This window comes from Pongo abelii, chromosome 1 (assembly GCF_028885655.2).
Source record: "Pongo abelii isolate AG06213 chromosome 1, NHGRI_mPonAbe1-v2.0_pri, whole genome shotgun sequence".
NCBI classification, from domain to species: domain Eukaryota; kingdom Metazoa; phylum Chordata; class Mammalia; order Primates; family Hominidae; genus Pongo; species Pongo abelii.
The window spans coordinates 113,205,024-113,223,519 of record NC_071985.2 but is presented as its reverse complement, the minus strand read 5'-3'; the positions used below and the strand labels follow the sequence as shown (position 1 = coordinate 113,223,519).

Here is an 18,496-nt window from a genome sequence, read left to right as displayed (position 1 = left end):
TGGAACTTTGAACTCTGGACAAAAGAGCTATACCTATAAAATGTTTTCCAACAGAACTCATACTCTCTATCTGTTAAACAGAGCAGCACAGTCAAACCAGATGAAAGGAAAATATAAAGCAGGTGTCATTAGAATACTTGGAAGAGTAGTGGTTACTTTGGAGAATCATAGTCATTGAAAAGAAGCTCAGAAGTCTAAATTAGATGTCATTGTTAATGGGTTGATAAAAAGAAAAACAAAATTCACCATGCTCCCAGTGTTAGGCCTTAACTTTTTATGTAGGTGTCAAATTGTCTGCTGCATTGGTGACTGATAATTTGAGGCCAGGGAGGGGTCTTTAATCTGGCAGCAAGGATGGAGTGCTTGTGCTGAAAGTTTAGGGACATACTAAGAAATCACATATCTAAGGGTGACTGGCTGGCTGACACAGCAGTCACAGTTGCATTATGGGACAGGATGCCTAGATGACCATGGGCCTTGAAGATGACCTTCAATACCCTTATTTGCATGGCAACATGTGATTTGAAACAAAATGGAAGCTTCATGGTTTAAGCCGTTTTGTGCTAGTATGACAAAATATACCAGATTGGATAATTTACAAATAACACAAACTTATTTCTAATGTTCCAGAGTCTGGGAAGTCCATGATCAAGGTGTCAGTAGGTTCCATGTATGGTGAGAGCCCTGTGTCTCCTTCCAGGACAGCATCTTCTTGCCGCATCCTCTGCAAAAGGTGGACACTGTGTCCTCATGTGGCAGAAGAATGGAAGGGGTCAGCTAGTTTTCTGAAGCCCTTTTATAAGGTCACTTACTCCATTCATGAAAGCCCTGTCCTCATATGTTAATCACTTCCTAAAGGCCCCAGCTCTAAACAGTATCACATTGGCAATTGAGTTTCAACATGTGAATCTGAAGGGGATATATTCAGACCATACAAGTTCACGAGATTAAAAAGAATATGAGACAAGAGTGATCTTGGTTTAGCTTAACTCATGCACTGCTGCAAGGGACTTTGGGATATTTTTTACTTTGAGTCACAGAGCCAAGGCCAGAAAGAGCAGAACAAGAAAGAACACAGGAGCGAAGAAAAGCCTAAAATATTCTTTGTCATGACCTACAATGTTACAGGATTTTGTGGCACGTTGGCTAATGTCTCTTCTGTGCAATGCACTGATCTCCAAGAAAAGTAGCAGAGTTTTCAAATAAGAGATTCAGGGACCCTAGAAGCAAATTAATATTGACAAGTCCAGTTCTTCACCAGTAAATGAGAAAGGAGATATGTTTATTTTGGTCATATTGGATAGTTTTAGTAGATAGATGAAGGCTTTCTCAATAAACTACTACAGAGTTAAATGAATGGCAGAGATTAAAGTCTAAGAAATCTTCTCTTACCCAGCAGTCCCCAAGAACATGGCCTCAGACTGTGGACAGACTCATGAAGAGCTGTCTCACCAGCCACATCCCACAGTAAATGACCAAACCTAGGCAGACTTTGCCGTCCTCTGACCTGTTCCCCAACCCTAATACCTCTGTCATCCATCAGGAATCACCCTCACGGACAGTGGGACTTGGTGCCCTTTCTAGAACTTTACTCTTTGGAATGTCCCTTCTAAATCATTGAACTCTTTGTCAGATACCATCTTTCCTAGCCTCCTTCCATTTGTGTTAAGTTCATAACTGTGGACTCATGATTCTCCTCACATTAGGAAAACATAAGAACATTTCACTATTAAATTGTTCTTTGTGGTTAAGTAAATAAATAAAAAAGCCTTGAAGATAAGACTTGAAATCAGAGAAAACATAAGTACGATAATGTCCACCCCTCCAAACACCCAATCAGAATCTTGCAAATCAATTTTTTTTTTCATGTTTCCTGCTTGTTAGTGATCATGTTGCAAAATTTCCCCAAGTTTCCTTTATTACAAGGACTTCAATGCAGGTGTAGTGGCCCGCTTAAGGTCATCTCTTCAACCATGAAATCACAAGCTGAGGACTTAGGGGAGTCATTAGAGATTGGTTTGTGGTAAGAGTGAAACAAATCACATGAGCATATGGTATTAAAACAATGTGGCATACAGACAATGACATTAGCTTACTTTACAAGAAAATGTAGAAGCTCTCTTTGTATACATCTACCTGGTGATAACTGTGCTCTTGGACACACATGGGTGTAATTTTTTAAGTTGCAACTGGGCTTGGAGGGCTAGATCAAAAATTCCAAGGGAAATGAGCAAGAATATTATCAAGATAATACCAAAAAGCTGTTCTCCATTGCTCAGAAACATGGGAAAAGGAATGCCCACAGTAAACTGAAGAGATGCATATAAAAATCTCAGAAGGAATCTCTTCAATTCTGAAAATGTCTTACATTTGGAATGCAATCTGATAGAAAGACAGGCAAAAGACCTGAACAGACACCTGCCAAAGAAGATACATAGGTTACAAAAAAAAGCATATGAAAAGTTACTAAATATCATATGTCATTAGAGAATTGCAAACTAAAACAAAAATACCCCTGCACACCTATTAGAATGGTGAAAATCCATAACACTGACAACATCAAATGCTAGGAAGAATGTGGAGCATCAGGAATGCTCATCCATTGCTGGTGGGGATGCAAAATGGTAGAGTTTGTAAGGCAGTTTGGCAGTTTCTTATAAAGCTATACATATTCTTAAAACATTATCCAGCAATTATGCTCTATTGCATTTACACAATAAATAAGAAACTATGTCCACACAAAAACATACTTTTAGGTTAGATCTTTATAGCAGCTTTACTCATGATTATCAAAACTTGGAAGCAGTCAAATCATCCTTCAGTAGTTCAATGGATAGTGGAATATTATTCAGTGGTAAAAAAATAAGAGCTATCAAGCCATAAAAACACATGGAGGAAACATAAACATATATTACTAGATGCAAGAAACCAAAATGAACAGGCTACATGCAGTGCGATTCCAAATATATGACATTCTGGAAAAGGCAAAGCCTTGGAGACAGTAAAAAGTCAATGGCTGTATGAGTCAAGATGCACAGAGGGATGAATAGGCAGAGCACAGAGGATTTTTAGGGCAGATGATACTAAAATGGTGTTTACATGTCAGTATACATTTGTCAAAACTCAGAGAATGTGCAAGGCCAAGAGTAAACTGTGGGCTTTGAATGATAAAGATGTGTCAATGCAAATCAATTGATTGTACAAAATGTACCGTTGTGGTGCAGGATGTTGATAGTGGGGGAGTCTGTGTATGTGTGAGAATGAGAGTATATGAGAACTCTCTGCACTTTCCCTCAATTCTGTTGTGAAGCTAAAACTGTTGTAGAAAATAAAGTCTATTTTAAAAATTAAATGAGAAAATATATGTAAAGTGCCATATATGGTAAATGACTCAATTAATATATTAGAGCTCATATGTAGAGCTTTCTATATGCAAGGAGATATCCCATATGACCTCTTGGTCTGATCTCAACTGATTTTTCCTTAAAATAAATATCTGGAGTGGACTTGCTGGGTCAAGTGTGTGAAAGTTTGAAATATTTTGTCAAATACTCACCAGAAATTTGCATAAACTTACACTTCCACAAATAACATGCCTGTCTCCCCACATCTTCACCAACACATAGAAACTTCACTGTATCTAATATTTGCTAAACCACTTGTAGTTTTCAAACTGAGTTTAACTAAGGGTGAATGTTCTTTGTAACGCAAAAGAAGTCCCCAAGGAAAGAAGGTAGCTTGTTGAAAGTATGACAGTCTACCTTTCTTTTCTTTTTTCTTTCTTTCTTTTTTTTTTTCATGGAAAAGCATGAATGTATTTCAAAACATTCAGCAAAATAAGCCTTAAATAAAAGAGTGTATAGCGCATAATTCTATTTTATTATTATTGTTATTTTAAGTTTTAGGGTACATGTGCACAATGTGCAGGTTAGTTACATATGTATACATGTGCCATGCTGGTGTGCTGCACCCATTAACTCGTCATTTAGCATTAGGTATATCTCCTAATGCTATCCTTCCCCCCTCCCCCCACCCCACAACAGTCCCCAGAGTGTGATGTTCCCCTTCCTGTGTCCATGTGTTCTCATTGTTCAATTCCCATCTATGAGTGAGAACACGCAGTGTTTGGTTTTTTGTCCTTGCAATAGTTTACTGAGAATGATGATTTCCAATTTCATCTGTGTCCCTACAAAGGACATGAACTCATCATTTTTTATGGCTGCATAGTATTCCATGGTGTATATATGCCACATTTTCTTAATCCAGTCTATCATTGTTGGACGTTTGGGTTGGTTCCAAGTCTTTGCTATTGTGAATAGTGCCACAATAAATGTATGTGTGCATGTGTCTTTATAGAAGCATGATTTATAGTCCTTTGGGTATATACCCAGTAATGGGATGGCTGGGTCAAATGGGTCTAGATCCCTGAGGAATCGCCACACTGACTTCCACAATGGTTGAACTAGTTTACAGTCCCACCAACAGTGTAAAAGTGTTCCTATTTCTCCACATCCTCTCCAGCACCTGTTGTTTCCTGACTTTTTAATGATTGCCATTCTAACTGGTGTGAGATGGTATCTCATTGTGGTTTTAATTTGCATTTCTCTGATGGCCAGTGATGATGAGCATTTTTTCATGTGTTTTTTGGCTGCATAAATGTCTTCTTTTGAGAAGTGTCTGTTCATATCCTTTGCCCACTTTTTGATAGGGTTGTTTGTTTTTTTCTTGTAAATTTGTTTGAGTTCATTGTAGATTCTGGATATTAGCCCTTTGTCAGATGAGTAGTTTGCGAAAATTTTCTCCCATTTTGTAGGTTGCCTGTTCACTCTTTCTTTCTTTTATTTATTTATTTTTTTTTTGAGATGGAGTCTCCCTCTGTCACCTAGGCTGGAGTGCAGTGGCACAATCTCCGCTCACCACAAACTTCGGCTCACCGCAACCTCTGCCTCCTGGGTTCTAGCAATTATCCTGCCTCAGTCTCCCATTAAACAGGGATTACAGGCACGTGCCTCCACACCCAGCTAATTTTTTTTTGTATTTTTAGTAGAGATGGGGTTTCACCATGTTGGCCACGTGGGTCTTACACTCCTGACCTCAGGTGATCCACCCTCCATGGACTACCAATGTGCTGGAATTACAAGTGAGAGCCAGGGCACCTGGCATTTTTTTTTCTTAAACATTGGAGTTCCAAGAACTCTGGGATTGGCACAAAGTTCCAATTTCATCAGAAGACTCAACTGGGAAAATAGCTACTTTCAAGCTCACTTAGATAATTGTTGGAAGATTCACTTCCTTGAAGCTTATTGGACTGAGAGCCTCAGTTCCCCTTTGACTGTTGGCTGCCCTCAGTTCATTGCTATATTGTCCTCTCCAGCATGGCAGCTTGCTTCATCCAGCCCAATGAGAAAGAGGAAATGTAAAATCAAGATGGAAGTAATGATCTTTTCTAACCTAATCATGGAAGTAACATTCCATCATTTTTGTCTTATCGTATTGATTAAAAGCAAGTTACTAGGTTCAGCCCACACACAAGGGAACGAATATGAAGAAGTAGAAACCATTGGAGTCACCTTAGAGGCTGGCTACCATACCATCATTGTCAGCCTCTGGAGCACCTGGTTGAATGGCAGCTATGTGACTTTCCCAAAATAACTGACAAACAGAGAATTAAGTAGGAGATGGAAAAGAGATTTTGCTAAAGATTTCTCCTTCCTCACTCCAAAGGCCTTGCTGGGAAAGACAGCCAAGTTGACCTCATATAAACCAAAAGCTCTGCCCCCAGCTCTCCTGTATGGTGGAGGGGATGGCCCATTTTTCCCTACTTCTGAAAACTGGCTCTTCAAATACCCTTCAAATACCTGGGACCCTACTCATATCCATGTTTTAGATGGGAGGAAAATTGCTTCTCCTTGGCAAACAGCTTTGGCCTGTTCATTGGTCCCAGCCTCACATTAGTATGGAAAACTTTCTACTTTTTTTGTTTTTGTGGTCACTGTTCTCTTCTATTTCTTTTTATGTATTAGTTCATAAGCACTAAGTTTCAAAAGGACTAAGACATTCTAGAGTCCTTGATTGTTCACTCATCCTTCCTTTCATTTATTCAGTAAACATTTATTGTTTCTATTACATGTCAGATGTTGTGCAAATTCTTATGGTGGTAAAAAGGTGTATGAGATACAGATGCTTTATTGAGTCAAACACTCAAAAATGTTTGAACATTTGCTCTGTACAAGGTGCTGAGGATTCATAAAGGCAGCAGTCCAGTTTTAAGACAACACAACAAAAACAAACTCTTGACTCCACTGGCTGTAACACCTTTTTACTGAGATCTTCATGACAGTACTTCTTGAACAGGTGTTTATTAAGTCACTGTCTTCACATTTTTCTTCTATTCCTCAACACACAGATGAATTGTGTGTTGGACTTCCCAATTGAACTTTCAACCCAACAGTTCCTGGAAATTTCTCTTACCAAATTACTTATGATGTTGTCAAAATCAATCATCAATTATTTTCCTATTGCATTTGATGCATCAGCAGCATCCAACGTAGTGGTCCACACTCTTCTTGAAACACTTTCTTTGCTTGACTTTTACAAGGCCATCTCCTAATTTTCCTCTTGCCTGCTACTAACTCCTAATCAGTACATTTAGCTGGTCCCTACTTCTCTGTTCAACTTCTAAATATTGACATATCTATTCCAGAATTCAGTCCAGGAACTTTCCCTTTTATCCATGAATATTCTTACCCTAGTTTATTTCATCTAGTCCTGTGCCTTTAAAAATTATTCTATGCTACGCATGTCCAAATTGAACTCTCTCTATAGCACAATGAGTGTAATTATCCTAAAGTAACCCAGGAATTTAATAAGCTGGCCTAGAAGAGGGATTTCCTTTTCCCAACATGAGGGGTGTGCCTACTATATCTCCCTACGCAATGGGTGGCTTTATCCCCTAAGAAAAGGAAAACTCTTTGCATGAGGCCCAAGGACTCTAGGTGCTGGGCAGTTGAGTTTCACAATCTTGTGAACAGTTGGCACCTAAATCCAGACTGTTTCACACCAACAGCCTGTGTGTTCCTCCATTGTTAAAGCTGTGTCCTTCTGCTTACATGACCAAAAAAAATTATAATAAGGGAGACTAGTGTTCCTACATTGGAATGCAGACTGCCGTTGTGAGCCCATCATTTCTTGACAATTTATGCAATTTATGCATTAGTCAGCATCATTGGTGAGCAGGGAAATGCAAATCGAAACTACAATGAGACACCACTTCTTACCCACTAGAATGCTATAATAAAAAAGAAGGACAGAAGCAACTGGAGGAAGTGAAAAAACAATGATGTGGAAAAATCAAACTACTCACGCATTGTCGATGGGACATGCAGCCATGTTGAAAACCAGTTTGGCAGTTTCTTAAAAACTTTGAAGATACGTTTACCATATGACCTAGCACTTTCACTCCTAGCTGTTTACCCAAAAGAAATAAAAACCTATGTCCACACAACAAATGAATGTGAATATTCATAGCAGCTTTATCCATAACAGTCCATAAAGTGGAAACACATCAAATATCTATCAACAGGTGAATGAACAAACAAATGGGAGCTATCAATACAATTTAATAGGATTTGACGCCTAAAAGGAATGAAATATTGATATGTGCTACAACATAGATAAAACACAAAACTATATTAAGTTAGGTGAAAGAAGACAGATGCAAAAGACAACATATTGCATGATTCTATTTATATGGTGTCCAGAAAAGGCAAATCTGTAGAGTCAGAAAGTCAATTAAGGGTTGCCTTGAGTTGGGGAGTGGGAATAAAAGGTGGCAACTGATAAGCATGAGGGATTTTTTAGGAATGATAGAAATGTTGCAAAACAGGATCGTGGTAATGGTCACACATATCTAAAATTTTACTAAAAATAATTGAACTGCACACTTAAAAAAGGTGAATGTTATGATATGTCAATTATACTTCAGTAAAGCTGTTTAAAAACAAAAAAGTTTAGTAGTGTGGGCACCATCTGTCTTGCCCTTTGTTTAATTTCTCACCTTCTTTAGGGCTTATATTTATTGCTTCCACTCAGAGATTCCAAGAGACACTGGCTGAAATCTATCAGCCTCCAGAACTCTCAACAGCTGAGGGAATGTCCGGCCCCATCCTGAAGGTGATGGGGGATCTATAAGGTGCACTCCAGCATCTGATACAGCAGACAAAGGCATGCAATGCACCTGGGTGGTTTCAGATAGTGCTCCACAAGTCTCAGCAAGACCCAGGGCCTATAGCTAGTTCCAATAGTTTCAGAGAACCTGCTGCTATATCTTCCAGCACAGGGCCAACCTTTCCTAGGCAAGTGGGTTTGAAGCATTGGTAGTCAGGCCCCAAGTAGCAGATGAATGTCTACAACATGGGAGGAGGGCAAGACCCAGAGTGGGGTTTCAAACCAAATCATTTGTAGAGTATTATTTCCAGCAACTGCAAAAAGCATTCTTTTCAAGTGCTTATGGCATTTTCACCAACATAGACTATTTGCTGCACCATAAAATAAGTCTCAATATATATCCAAGGATCAGAATCATGTGGAGTATATGCTATGGCCACAACAGTATTTAATTAGAAATCTGTAACAATAAGATATATGGAGGGTGGGGTGCAGTGGCTCACGCCTGTAATCCCAGCACTTTGGGAGGCTGAGGCGGGCAGATCACAAGGTCAGGAGATCAAGACCATCCTGGCTAACACGGTGAAACCCCATCTCTACTAAAAACAGAAAAATTAGCCAGGCGTGATGGCAGGCACCTGTAGTCCCAGCTACTCGGGAGGCTGAGGCAGGAGAATGGCGTGAACCCGGGAGGCGGAGCTTGCAGTGAGTGAGATCTTCCCACTGCACTCCAGTCTGGGCGACAGAGAGAGACTCCGTCTAAAAAAAAAAAAAAAAAAGAGATATCTAGAAAGCCCCCAATCTTAGAAAGCAAGCAACATACTCTGAATTACACTTTGGTTGTAGATGAACTCACATGAAAAAATTTAAAACATCAGTAACTGAGTGATGATAACCCAATGCATCAAAATGTTGGATACAGCTGACATAGTGCTTAGAGAGAAATTTACAGCTTTAAATGCCTATAGTGGAAATGAACAAAGGAGTAAAGTCAATTATCTATGTTTTCATCATAAGAATACTGAAAAATAAGAGTAAAATAAACCCAAAATTAATAAATGTAAGCCAATAATGAAGGAAATCATGAAATAAAAAATGAGCAAACAATAGAGACAATCAATGGTCAATTTTTCTGTACTCCATGAACAAAATTTCATTTCTGAATGATTTTATATTTAAATATATATCCATAACCACAGAAGTCTTAAAAGAAAAAGTTAGGAAAATGTGGGAATCAAATAAGAATTCTATGAGAATAAAAATCAGAAAGTAGTTGCCTACCAGGTAGGTTGGGTACAGTGCAAGGAATTAACTAAGAACTTCTTTTCAAGAAGAAAATGGCCTCTGTTTTTTTGGATGGTACTTACATGGGCATTCATAACTGTCAAGTTTCACTGAACTGAATACTTGAGATCTGGGCAGTTTAATGAATATAAATTACATTTTTTTAAGTAAAGAAAGTGTCTCAGGAGCTTATGGTGGGTAAATTTGGGCAGCTCTAATGCATAGGCTTCAGAAGCACTCACAGCATGTTCAGTTCAGGAATTTGCTGAAAATGGTTTTGCAGCCAAAAATATGGGATAAGTTCAAACATCTATGACAAGAGTCACTGGGACAAACAACTACAATCTCCACTCTTGTGGTAAGGGCCATATTATTAAGCAGTTATCAATAGATGCCTTTCCTTCAATGATGTTCTTCATCTAGTAACCCAGAGCTCTTCAGGGGAAAATTGCAATTGAGGTTTTGGATATATTCAGTAGGAAAGAAAGTCACCTCACGTAAAACTAAGTGATTGGAGCTATCACCATTGCAAATTTCTAAACTTTGCAAGATAGCAGCAACATTTCAAATGACACTCAGACAGGAAATAATGGGCTAATGTGGATTTCCCTCCAAACATATTTACTGCACAAAGGCAAAGTTCACATTGCACTTGGAGATTTCACCCAGTCTAGTTTAACTTCACAGATTGCAGATCCCAGACAGCTGGTATGAACTGACCAGTGTCCTCTTAAGGCTAAACCTAAGACTCTTTACCACACTCTTTTCCACAGACTCTTTACCACACACTTTACCACTTACTCTTTTTTGAAGAGTGGACTTAGGATTGGATTTCTCTTCCTGTTCCTGGGAAGAATTAGAGATGTAACCTAAAGGTCACTATTCTTCTGAGAAAAGGGATGCTGAAGGAGGTGGGAGCAATGAGTATGTGGCACGAGTTCAGAGTGATAAGGGGCAAGCCAGGAGCCACAGAGCATAAAGCCCCAGGGCTGCCTTAGGGGATGAAGAGGCCAGCACCTCGACTCTTCTGTCCAGCCTTTTAACCATTTAATTAACGGTTAGAGCTTTTTCATTTTCTTTCAGCTACTCTTGGCAGTGGTGGGGACATGGAATTTTTGCGAACAATGGGGTGGAGGAAAATAAGGCATCTGTGCATGTCTACAACCATTTTACCTCTGTTTTTAGTCCTCTCCATAGTCACCCTAGAATAAGATCTGCTCCCCAGGATCTTCTATTTCCTGGTGAGTGTTTCCTGCAATCTTGGATTGGCCAGGATGGGCTGGAGCTGCCTTGTGACAGGAGCAGGAGGGTCTCTGGGTCAGAGGATCATCCACCTCTTGGTGAAGGAGAAGGAGCTAAAGGAGATCAGAGCCTTGGACAAGGACTTCATATCAGGATTGAGGGAGAAATTTTCTAGTAAGTAAACTTGAGTCATGGGTGTGTGGCTACATTTTAAACCCTGCATGCGTGTGGGAAGGTGGAGCTTTTCTGGCAAGTTATGGAAAGTCGTAGCCAAATCTAAGCCAATCCCACATCCAAAGTCATCAAAAAAAGAAAATTAAATAGTATAAAATGGCATAGTGTGAAAGATACCAGACAGGCTGTCCAGAGACTGGATTCTGGCCCTGAGCCAGAACTTGAGAGGCAGCCACCTCAGCCTCCAGGCCCCTTTTCTTTTTCTTTTTTTTTCTTTTTTTTAATTTAATTTTATTATTATTATACTTTAGGTTTTATGGTACATGTGCACAATGTGCTGGTTAGTTACATATGTCTACGTGTGCCATGCTGGTGTGCTGCACCCACTAACTCGTCATCTAGCATTAGGTATATCTCCCAATGCTATCCCTCCCCCCTCCCTCCACCCCATAACAGTCCCCGAAGTGTGATGTTCCCCTTCCTGTGTCCATGTGTTCTCATTGTTCAATTCCCACCTATGAGTGAGAATATGCGGTGTTTGGTTTTTTGTTCTTGCGATAGTTTACTGAGAATGATGATTTCCAATTTCATCCATGTCCCTACAAAGGACATGAACTCATCATTTTTTATGGCTGCATAGTATTCACTGGCCATCAGAGAAATGCAAATCAAAACCACAATGAGATACCATCTCACACCAGTTAGAATGGTGATCATTAAAAAGTCAGGAAACAACAGGTGCTGGAGAGGATGTGGAGAAATAGGAACACTTTTACACTGTTGGTGGGACTGTAAACTAGTTCAACCCTTGTGGAAGTCAGTGTGGCAATTCCTCAGGGATTAGAACTAGAAATTCCATTCGACCCAGCCATCCCATTACTGAGTATATACCCAAAGGACTATAAATCATGCTGCTATAAAGACACATACACACGTATGTTTATTGCGGCATTATTCACAATAGCAAAGACTTGGAACCAACCCAAATGTCCAACAATGATAGACTGGATTAAGAAAATGTGGCACATATACTCCAGGCCCCTTTTCATCTAGAAAATCCCACATCAGTTCTCGTTCTTCTCTACAACTCTTTTATGCTCTGAAGCTTTTTGTCTTGGCAATTGTTTTACAACATTCACAAATGACAGCATTTACCTGGAGACCTCACCAGTGGGTCCCTGCCTCTCTAGACTGCCCCAAGCTTTGTTTTGTTTTGTAGCATCCTCAGCATCTTTAGTGGAGGTAAAATAAAAGGAAGCAAAGGTAAAGATGAGTGTTTAAGTGTGTGTGTGCATGTGTGCCTGTGTGTGCATGTCAGAGAGCGAGAAAGAGAGAGAAAATGAAGGGGAGAGAAAAATCAGGAGAGAAAATGAGAAAGATGGAGAATGAATGAGAAAGAGTGAGAGAGAGAGCATCAGTGAGAGGGAGAGAGTGTGCACAAGTGCACAGCACAGAGCAGAGACAGTGTAAGAGGCAGTATAAGGCCAGGCATGCCTCATTTTCATTTCTCATATATGGCTTTTTTTTTAAACCATTTGTCTCTGTTGCTCAATACCTGCCCCCCCCACCCCCACCCCGCAATTGCAGAATTTGTTGTAGCAACTCCTTGTGCAAATAACACTATGAGGAAGGTAGAAAAGGGGTGACATCCAAGTCGACAATGAATGCATCAAGGTCCAGAAACAAAGCGACTTGCCAAGGCCATCTGATTAATGTGTAGCAGAGCTCAGACCAAAGCTTCATCCAGAGGCTTCACTTGGCCCTGGGGCTGATGCTTGGCAAAATGGGTCTTCAGTCTCTCCTTTTGCCTCCCTGTGTGTCCAATTCCCTGTCCTCCTCCCCATCCCATGGGATTGGGAGGACTGTGTGTCTACATGTGAGCTCTGACTGTGCAGAAGGTCATGCACTGCCCACAGAAAAGTCCCCACTTGACAGCACTCGGGGACCACACCCAGCACTCTACTCTTCTTTCACTCTTCTCTAACCTCTTCTGATTTCCTCCACCCTCTGTTCTAATGGTGTCTTTGATAAACAAATATTAACACTTGATGAATTTTAAATGATTGTAATCGTTATGTCTCACCAATATTTGTACTCTAACACGTAATACAAAGAAAAAGCAATGCTCAGCCTAGAGGAAAAATTCTCCTGTGGTGAAAATGCCGGGGGTATAATGGATGAGCAAAAGGCTGTATGAAGTAAAAACAGAGAATCCTTTCAGTGTTTTTTCTGTGCCAGGCACATGCTACATGGTTTGCATGTGCCCACTCATTTGCTGCTCATAACAGCCCTATGAGATTGTTAATGTTATTAGCCTCCTTTCTTACAGATGAGGAAACAGTCAGAGAGAGGTTAATGAACTTGTCCAATGTTCCACAGTTAGAATATGGCAAAGCTGGATTTGAACTCATGTAGTCTAGTGCAGCATCTGTGCTCTTAAGCAGTAGTTAATCTACCAGCTTGAGGAAGGAGGGAGCTATGGCTCCATCCACAAAGTCCCCTTTCCTGGTCTCTCTAGTTCCCTGTGAACTCATTGGGGAAGAATCATTTTCTCTTGGCTTTAGACTTCTTCAGCTTTGAAATGGCAATTCCTTTGAGCCAGTCTGAAGTTGGCAGCAAACGGGAAGCAGACGAAGGGAGCAGGAAGCACAGAGGTGGAAATACAACCAGAGAAAATTCCACCCTCAGGCTGTCACCCACCTCCTCCCCAGAAGCCTCTTCCCTGCCTCCCCCATTGCAGGGCCTCCTTGGAGTTGCCTGACAGTGGGAAGGGGCTGGGAGTAGACAAAACAAGGCAGAGGCATCAGGAGAGCAAATGGTCCCACCTGTATCCCAGGAAGGAATTTCTCCAGCCTTGAATTTTTCACTCTGAATTTTACTCTCACTGTTCTTTGGCCTTTGTTGCCAATTTCAGTTAAACTGACTTATTCTTACTCTTTCTCAGAAAAGTTGATTCTAAACAGCTATTCCTGCACCTGGTGTACAAGGTACAAGACTTGGAGGTGGGGCAGGCAACTTTGAGCCTTCACTAGAAAAGTGACCTTTAATCTGTCCCTTAACCTCTCTGAGCCTCAGTTTCTTCACCAATAAAATGGGATTCAGAATACCTACCTCATGAGACAGCTGTAAAAGGAAATAAGCAAGCTGTGAGCCGTATGCAGATTATAAAGCACAAATGAGTGTAGAGTATTTATCTGAGCTCCATGTAGCATGGTGTTCATTTTGTGGGCTAATTCCAGGTGACAACTTTACTGGCAGCATCACTACCTATGGATTTCAGAGGAGCCTGAAGACATTGATGTTGTAACTGCTGCCCTGGGCTACACAGCTGGATGTTAGTTCTTTGGTGACTAACTCATTTTCAGCATTGGTACCTGCTTTTGATAATATCCAATAAGAATTTTCAAAAAAATTCATTATTTAAACTCTTCTGCAATTCCCTAGTAATGGCTCCACTCTCCTTCCAGTTGCTCAAGCAGGAAACCATAAGGGTGATTTTATCTTCTCCTTTTCCTCTCAGCCAAGATCCAAAAGGTACCAGGACCTTCAAGGTGAGGTCTGAAATTCCAACCTGGTGTATCTCTCTCCTCTTCTGCTTCCACTGCTGGACCCTGCTTCCAGTCCTCATCTAAACTTTGGCACAGACATTCTGATTAATCTCTTCATCCCCTGGCTTTCTCATATCCCCTATACCCATCCATTTTATATCCTTGAGGCAAGGTTAACTTCCTACACTACAATTCTGCTTCTGTTTTTCTTTTTCTTTTTGAAACAGGATTTTGCTGTGCCACCCAGGCTGGAGTCCACAGGCATGATCTCTGCTCACTGCCACCTTCACCTCCTGGGCTCCATCCATCCTCCTACCTCAGGCTTCTTATTAGCTGGGAATATAGGCACTCACCACTATGTTTGGCTAATTTTTGTATTTTTAGTAGAGACAGGGTTTCACCAGGTTTTCCAGGCTGGTCTCAACCTCCTGGATGCAAGCGATCCACCTGCCTCAGTCTCCCAAATTGCTAGAATCACAGGTGTGAGCCACCACCCCTGGCCTGTTTCTCTACTTGTTCCAAATATAAATAAGGTGTTTTCTGTGACATGGTGCTGGAGACCCAAAATCAGGATTCTGCATTACCTACAGAATTAAATTCAAACTTTTCCCTTTTATACCCAACTCTCCACAATCACCCTACTCTCCTTAAAAATTTTGGTGAGCCTCCTGTGACCCTAGCAGTGCTTATATTCCAGGCACACTTGACAGCTCATTGCTCAGATTACTTTTCTGAAATGAGATGGGGCAGAAACGGATGTTTGCTCTTTCCCAAAAAATTGCTAAACATGCTGACTTCTGTGCCTTTGTTTACTTGTTCCTTCCATGGAATGTACACCCTCCACTCTAACAACCCGACTCTAACCATCCTCGAACACCTATGTAACATCATCTTTATCAGGAAACTTCCAAGCCAGATTCAGAAACCCTTTCAATGACCTGATCTGTGTTCTTGCAGAGCTCCGGAACAAGACCAAGCTGACAGTGCTAGAAGGAGACATTCTGGATCAGTCATGCCTGAAGAGAGCCTGCCAGCACATCTCGGTAGTCATCCACACCGCCTCTAACATTGACATCTTCGGTGTCACTCACAGAGAGTCTATCATGAACTTCAATGTGAAAGGTACAGTAGCCTGAGGAGGAGTTGGAGCAAGGTGGGGCAAACAAGGATCAGAAAGATAAACAATGAAGGAAGAGAAGTCCCTCCACTGAACACCTGCTATGCTCTGAGCCAAGTGTCTTTGCTGATCACTACCAACTGGGGGAGTTCAAAGCTGCTATCTTCAGTTTTTTACATGAGAAGACTAGGGCTGAGAGATGGCAAGTAATTTGTCCAAGGCCCCCCAGGTAAGTAAGTAAGTAGGAGAATGAGACTTTAAACTCACCCCTGTGTGACTCCAAAGGCTGTGGATGCTCTTTCTACTGCGGCTCCAATCAAATTCAACTAAACTCCGACTTCAGACTCTTGATATCCAGCCACCCCTTCCTTCTGTGGGCCAGAATCAAACCTTCCAGGTGCCGCTATAGTCATCATTTTAAATCTTGTGTGTACACTGATGAGAATGAAATGGGAAAAATCCCTTGTCCCCCTCACAGTGCATGTGATGCGGGTGTGGCTCCATCCCTCAGTGCCCCTGCTCAGACCCCTAGGGGAGCATACAGGCAAGCAGGCTGGGGGGCTCCAACTCCAAAGCAGCATCTAAGGGTGAATGATCACAGCTCCTGACGCCCCAGTGGGCATGTGTTACATGGTGCTCCTTTAGTTTTGCTCTTTTAGTTTTGCCGTCTATAGGCAGCTTGTGTTAACCAGCTCAATTAGACCTTAGACCATCCATCTTGCCACAAGGACAGAGGGCTTTCTATATCCTGGGTTCTTCTCTTAGTGTACCAGAAAAATTGAATCACACCTGAGCTTGAAGAATAAGTGCAAGCTTTTATTGAGTGGAGGTAGCTCTCAGCAGATGGAGGAAGCCAGAAAAGAATGGTTTTCCCCTGGAGTCTGCTGCTCAGCGGCCTGACTCTTCCCTAACTGCTTGGCCAAACTCTGCATCCTTCTGCTGGTCAGTGCATCCCTCTCGACATCCAGCTGCCCTGTGTTCCTTCACTGATGTGCTTCCCTCAACATCTAGCTGCTTCTGTCTTCTTCCCCTGATCTGCTCCTCTTGACATCCAGCAGCTTGTGTGTGTCTGCTAGAATCTTGGGGCTTTTTAACAGGCACAGAGTTAGACATGTGTATTATACAAGGAAAGAATTTAGTGCCAAACATTACAGAGACAAGAAGTAAAATATACTAACAACATTGTTCCCTGAGCTGTTTCACCCTGGACTGGTTAAACTTTAGAAGAGACATAACTGTTCTTGGCATATCTTTAGCAGTTAACAGATGCACCCCAAGAATTCTGGGGTTTGTGGGCTTGCACCAAGGCCATTAAAGCTTTTGGTTTTTTTCTGTATCTCCTCTCTCTTTCCTGGGGCTTTCTGTCTCTATTATGAAAGACCGAGATGGCCACTTTCAGGAGCTCCTCTAATGTACTATCTGGTCCCAGAGCTTGTTTCTGCAACTTCCTCCTGATGACAGGAGCTGCCTGAGTAATAAATTTATTGTTTAGATGTCTCTCAACTGAAGCAGGAGGTAAAGAGGTGTGCTTTACTAAGACCTCACTTAGCCTTTCCAGTGGGATTTTCATTTTTGTGTTTTTCCTATGGCTGTAGCATGACCCGATCTCAGTCAGATCCACTGAAGAATGTACCTCGAGTCTATTACAACCACTGAACTTGGGAGTGGGGAGTGAGACACATGGATCTGTTCACATGGTTGGTCTCCCTTAGGGGTATTTCCTGACATTGACAGCATGCTCTTCATGGGCAGGTACCCAACAGCTGTTGGAGGCCTGTGTCCAAGCTAGTGTGCTAGTCTTCATCCACACCAGCAGCATACAGGTAGCCTGGCCCAACTCCTACAAAGAGATTTTCCAGAATCGACACAAACAAGAGCCTCTGAAAAACACATGGTCTGCTCCATATCCATACAGCAAAAAGCTTGCTGAGAAGGCTGTGCTGGTGGCTAATGTGTGGACTTTGAAAAATGCTGGCATGTTGTACACTTGTGCCTTAAGATCAATGCATATCTATGGGGAAGGAAGCCCATTTCTTACTGCCAATATAAATAAGGCCTTGAAAAACACTGTGATCCTGTCAACTGTTGGAAAGTTCTCCACAACCAACCCAGTCTATGTGGGCTGGGCCCACATTCTGGCCTTGAGGCCCTGTGGGGCCCCAAGAAGGTCCCAAGTGTCTGAGGACAGTTCTACTACATCTCAGATGACGCACCTCACCAAAGCTATGATAACCCTAATTACGCCCTGAGCAAAGAGTTTGGCCTCTGCCTTGATTCCAGATGGAGGCTTCCTTTAGCCCTGAGGTACTGAATTGGCTTCCTGCTGGAAATACTGAGCTTCCTGCTCAGGTCAATTTATACCTATTGACCTCCCTTCAGCTGCCACACAGTGACATTGTCCAACAGCATGGTCACCTTCTCTTACAAGAAGGCTCAGTGAGATCTGGCATATAAGCCAATTTACAGCTGGGAGGAAGCCAAGCAGAAAACCGTGGAGTGGGTTGGTTCCCTTGTGGATTGGCACAAGGAGACCCTGAAGTCCAAGACTCAGTGATTTAAGGATGACAGAGATGTGCATGTGGGTATTGTTAGGCGATGTCATCAAGCTCCATCCTCCTGGCTTCATACAGAAGGTGACAAGGGCACAAGCCCAGGTCCTGTTGCCTCCTTTTCACACAATAGCCAACTTATTGTCTTCCTGTGTCATCAAATCCTGTGCAGTCACTGGCCCAACCAAAAGCTTTCTGTCCTAATCATATACCAGAGGACACACAATGTGATTTGCTGTTAGCAAATCTCATGGGCTGATTCTGAACAATTTGGGATCTCTTTTAACTTGAGGGTCTCTTTCAACTACTATAGCTCCATTTCCCCTCTTAAATGAGGAGGGATTTCTTTTCTTTTAAATCTCCGATTTCTTCACAGAGTTCAGTGAAAAGAGTAATAAATGATTTAATGCTTAAAG

The 18,496-nt window shown here is 41.6% G+C and overlaps 1 pseudogene; it reads left to right on the top strand.

Moving 5' to 3' along the window:
* The first annotated feature begins 10,724 nt into the window (after positions 1-10,724).
* LOC100456366 (3 beta-hydroxysteroid dehydrogenase/Delta 5-->4-isomerase type 1-like) lies at positions 10,725-18,085 on the top strand (annotated as a pseudogene).
* The last annotated feature ends 411 nt before the right edge of the window (positions 18,086-18,496 follow it).